Below are 5,110 nucleotides of genomic sequence, written 5' to 3'. Positions count from 1 at the left end.
TTCTGCTCTGTACTTAATTCCCTTTTCACTTTTCTCTTAACTTTGAGAAAAGTTTGTTGCTACGGCAGATGTGTGTGAATGATGTTTTGGGAGATGAAGACGAAGCATTTCAGGAATTGGATAACAAGGGCAAAGAGAGGAACAGCGTATAAAGGGATATCCAGGGAAAAGGTGACTGAGAATCAATAGAGAGAAGGAATCTGGAGTCAGAGAGTTAGGTGAATGTATCACTCACCTACTCTAACCCCCTCATCTGAGTGAATGAATGGTTGTCCCCCAGAATAGAAAACTTGAAACCATGTGCACATACTCCGAACCCCTCCTCCCCCAAGATTGTGGAATGTGTTGGACTTTCATATTATTAGGGAAGGAGATCAAGGTATTTTATCTTAACATGCAAAGAAGCAGACCCACAGAAAGGTGAAAGACTTGGGCGCACCTGAGTTGCATTTGAAAAGCACTCCACATGGTGCCTAGTATGAAGTAAGCCCTCAAACAGTGACTAGTAAGATCAAGCCATTGTCACAACCATTTATTCAGGAGTCGATTGTTAACATAGGTATTCTGTGATCTCTCTCAAAGTGTTGATATTGATATCTAATTATCTGTGGCACACATCCATACAGTGATACAGGGGCCATGGCTAATTCTTCTGTGTTACAAAACACCTAGTCTAATGTCTTGTACACAGTACACTCAATATATATATTTTTTTGATCAAGCTGTCCTAGTAGGAGGCTCAAACTCTTCATTTATTCATTTTTGTTGATGAATGAGGATAACCTGGATGACTCAGTCAATCATTGTTCTCCAGATTCATGCTGGTTTGTATACTCAGCTCCCTCCCCAGACAAACCTGTAAGGAGGGATCTCACTGACTGAGAAATAGTCTGTTTTAGATTCGATTCCTTGCCAGTCTTTAAAATGCAGGCTGTATTTGGGATTTTAGTTATCCCGAATCATGATTGCCTCACCAAAAACACCCTGGAAGCAGAGTGAAAATGTTAGTCCAACGGGGCTCCAGCTTAGAGCCCATCCAAGGAAGTTTCATGAGCAAAAGGATCTCATTATACAACAAATAGCTCAGACCAGCTGTCCTATAAACTAGGCGTCATGTCATGCTGTGAGGACCCATTGCATTTATTTAAATGGGTGTGGCTGAAATGGCCTCAGTGTAACCACTTGATTTTTATAATCTGTGCTCATGAGAAGACGGTTCTTCAACTTATAGCTGGAATCATCACATGTGACCTCATTTCTCAGCTCACTCATAGTTTTTATTCCATAAGAAAGATCCACAGCACTATGAAATAGGGTCAAGCAAGGGAGGTAGTGGGGGGGGAGGGGTGCAGAGCTTAGCTTAGATACTCTCCCTTCTGGAATACCTGAGAATGATTGTTCATTAACAATTGTAATTTAGAACCTCTCAAGTTACGTTAATAGGTTTATAACTGAATAACAGATTTATCATTATAAAAGTTAATGCTATGTATAAGACAGTGGGAGAAATGTTTTCTGTCTCTAAGTGCAGAGAAAAGAAAGAAAAAAAAGTCAAAGGCATTGAAGTTTTGTTTCCTGGATTAACAGAATCACAGATTTTTTAAATGTGAATTGGAAGGACTGGATTAAATATTTTTAAATGGTGAGAAGTAATTTACTACATGAAACACGCAGATTAAGATCCAACACATTTACTGCATTTGCTGAATGTGCGATATGTGCCAAACACAGTTGGGTGTTTTCACATATGGAGACTCATTTCATCCACAAAGTGCTGTACAGAGCACTGCTTTCCAAAGTGTGATGCACTCATCACAGGAGGGCTGAAAGAGGATTTTAGGTTGTTCATTGATTGCTCAAAGCAGCATAAGCTAAATGGGAGTATCAGCAAAAATGATGAAGCAGTAGAGGATGACTAAGTTCGAAAGTTTGAGAAACAGTGATGGAGAGGAAGGATTATCACCCCCATTTGAAAGGTGAGAAAAGATTCCCAGGGCAGGTGAGCTCTTTACTCCGGGCTATATCAAGAAAGCAGCAGAGCTGTGATGTTTATCTACTTCTCATTGTAAGAACAGTGCTGGTCTATCATGGAGCTCATGTTACAGTAGGGAGAAACAAAGTATAAATAAAATGAAGTCAGCTGTATAGTATATTGGAAAGTTGTAATTTCTACAGAGAAAAATAAGGCAAAGAAGGGTAATAGGGAAAGTCAAGGTGAGAAGGTTGCGATTTTAAATTGGATGTTCGGTTAAGACTTCATTGAAAACCTGGTATTTTAACAAGCTAAGTAAGAAGGTGATTTGCAACCTGTATAATCCAATGTTATTAGGTTGGCACATATCTTCTCCAAGTGTATGGGTTAGCTTTCTTTTGATTATAGCATTTGAATTTAAATCTTCGCTTTAATGATTTGGGCTTTAGGTGTCTTAAGAAACCCTTCCATAGACTGATGTCGTAAGATGTTCTCCTATGTTTTCTTAAAGTTTCACAGTTTCGCTTTTCATTTACAAGTTTTTCATCTATCTTGATTTTGTTTTTGTGGCTGGTATACAATAATGAAATAATTCTGTTTTCTCCATATGGCTAGCACCATTTATTCAGCACTGCATCCCTTCCCAACTCATTTATATAGCATCCCTTCTGTCAGTTACAGAAGGGGTGGTATAGATCTGTTTCTCTGCTCTCTTTTCTGTTTCATTGGTCTGCATGGTCTACATGTTTAGTCCTGTGACACTATCACATGGTTTTAATAAACTAAGTCTTTAAAGTTAAATCTAGATCTCTCAAAATGTGAATTTTCCTTTTTTTTTTTTTTTTCAAATTTGCCTTGCTTGTTTTTAGCCCTTTACTCTTCCGTGTGAATTTTTGGGTCTTCTTGCCAAATACTAGCAAACAAATAAGCAAAATAACCCTGTTCAGATTTTGATAGGGATCTCATTGAATTTATAGGGAGTTGTTGGCTTAATGTATGGAGAATTGTGGTCTATATGATATTCAGTCTTCAATTGATTCATTCAGGTTCATTTTATGGCATTTAATAAATGCTTATCATTTTCTTTGAAGAAATTCTGCACATATTTCATTAGGTTATTCTTACATGTCTTTTAGTTTTGTTCCAATTATAAATTGTATCTTTTTTAAAATTACATTTTGTAACATGCTGCTGGTGTTTTAGAATGCTATTGCTTTTTGTGTATTTATCCCATTTCCATCATCCTTGGTGAACTCATATACTCTAAGAAATTCTCAGGATAGTCAACTGGATAAGTAACCAAATATATCTGTTTAATAATAGTAGTTTTCTCTCTTTTTTTCCTCAATCTTATCCCTTTTACTTTATTTAATTTTTCCTGCCTTAACGTGCAACTAACTAGAGTAACGTGTTTACTAAAAGTGGAGATGGGGACATCTTATTCCTAAATTAAGACGGAATTTTTTTTTAAATTTCACCAAAAAGTTGGGTGTTTGCTGTAGTTTTTTGGTAGATATGATTTAATATGCTAAGGCAGTTTCCTTTATTCTTGTGTTGCTAAGGGCTTTATCACGAATGATGCTGGAGTTGAGCAAAATGATTTTCCTGAATCTATTTTCTCCAAAGTCATTACCATAATGAATTTTATTAGTATATTTTCTAAAGACATGTTGTCCTTGCTTTCCTGAGAAAACTTCTACTTGGTCCTGATGGTTTTTTCAAAATACCATGCTGGATTTGGGTTACTAATATTTTATTTGTGTCTCTATTCTAAAGTGAGATTGTCCAATAATTTTCCTTTCTTGTAATGTTCTTGCCCAGTTTGGTATCAAGATTATTTTAGTCTCATAAAATGAGCAGAGAGGTGCACTTTTTCTGTTCAGTACAATGGTTTGTAAAATATTGGGATTTTTTTTCCTTAAAAGTTTTAAATAGATTTCTGTGCCACCCAGAGAGGGCTCCATGTGGTGTTGTCTTGGGTTCTCATCATAACTTAAAGGGGAAACTTCACAATGTCCAGATGCTTTGGTGTCCTGCAAATGAGGGAGAAGACTGTCTTCAAATTTCCTGCAGCAGGAACCCACTCAGGTGGCACCAACTTTGACTTCCAAATGGAATAGTACATCTACCAAAGGAAAAACGACGGCATCTACATCGTAAATCTGAAGAGGAGCCTGGGAGAAGCTTCTGCTGGTGGCTCATACCATTGTTGCCATGGAAAACCCAGCTAACGTCAGTGTCTTTTTCCCCCAGGAATACTGGCCGGTGGGCTCTGCTGAAGTTTGCTGATGCCACCGGTGCTTCACTCTGGGAACCTTCACTAACCAGATCCAAGCAAACATGTTAACCAGCCAATCACTGCCCTCTATAACACAGATTCTCCTCTGCACTGTGTGGACACTGCCATCCCAGGCAACACCAAGACCAGTGGGTCTGATGGGGTGGGTGCTGGCCTGAGGAGTTCTGCACAGGCGTGGCACCATCTCTGGTGAACACCCACGGGAGTCATGCCTGATCTCTACTTCTACAGAAGCCCTGAAGAGCTTCAAGAGGTAGAGCAGGCTGCTGCTGAAAAGGTGGTGACCAAGGAGGAATTTGAGGGTGAATGGACTGATGTGGAGGCAAGCAGGGGCCCTCTGTGTCCATTCAGCAGTTCCCGACTGAAGACTGAAGTGCTTGGCCTGCCACTGAAGATTGGTTTGCAGCAATCACTGAAAGGGCAGGAACAACCACCGGTGGTCTTAAGCTCCTCTTCCACAGGCTTTCAAACAGAAACTGGAAATAAGGCTGATGGAAAATAAACACCAGTTTCTATTTATAAAAAAAGTTTTAAATAGACCTCTCACCTCTTAAACTGTCTGAGCTGATGCTTTCTATTTTTTTCTCCTCAGCTTTGTAAGTCATACTTTTCCAGGACACAATCCATTTTGTTTACGTTTTCAAATTTATTTCCCACGAAGTTGTTCATAGCATTTTCTTATGATTTTTAAAAACTTGGTACTGTAATGATAATTACATCCCCCTTTTCATTCTAAATATTCTTTATCTATGCCTGCTCTTTCTCTCCCTTTTAAATTAATCTTGCTAAAAGGTTGTATATTTTATTAACCTTTTTAAAGAACCAGCTTTTAGTGTTCT

At 38.4% G+C, this 5,110-nt stretch overlaps 1 pseudogene; it reads left to right on the top strand.

Annotated features, from left to right (window-relative positions):
- Positions 1 to 3,984: 3,984 nt before the first annotated feature.
- Positions 3,985 to 4,757, top strand: LOC119530635 (annotated as a pseudogene).
- Positions 4,758 to 5,110: the final 353 nt, after the last annotated feature.

The sequence above is a fragment of the Choloepus didactylus genome, chromosome 3 (genome assembly GCF_015220235.1).
Source record: "Choloepus didactylus isolate mChoDid1 chromosome 3, mChoDid1.pri, whole genome shotgun sequence".
Classification (NCBI taxonomy): domain Eukaryota; kingdom Metazoa; phylum Chordata; class Mammalia; order Pilosa; family Megalonychidae; genus Choloepus; species Choloepus didactylus.
The sequence above is the reverse complement of the archived record's forward strand: the minus strand, read 5'-3'. Positions and strand labels throughout refer to the sequence as shown.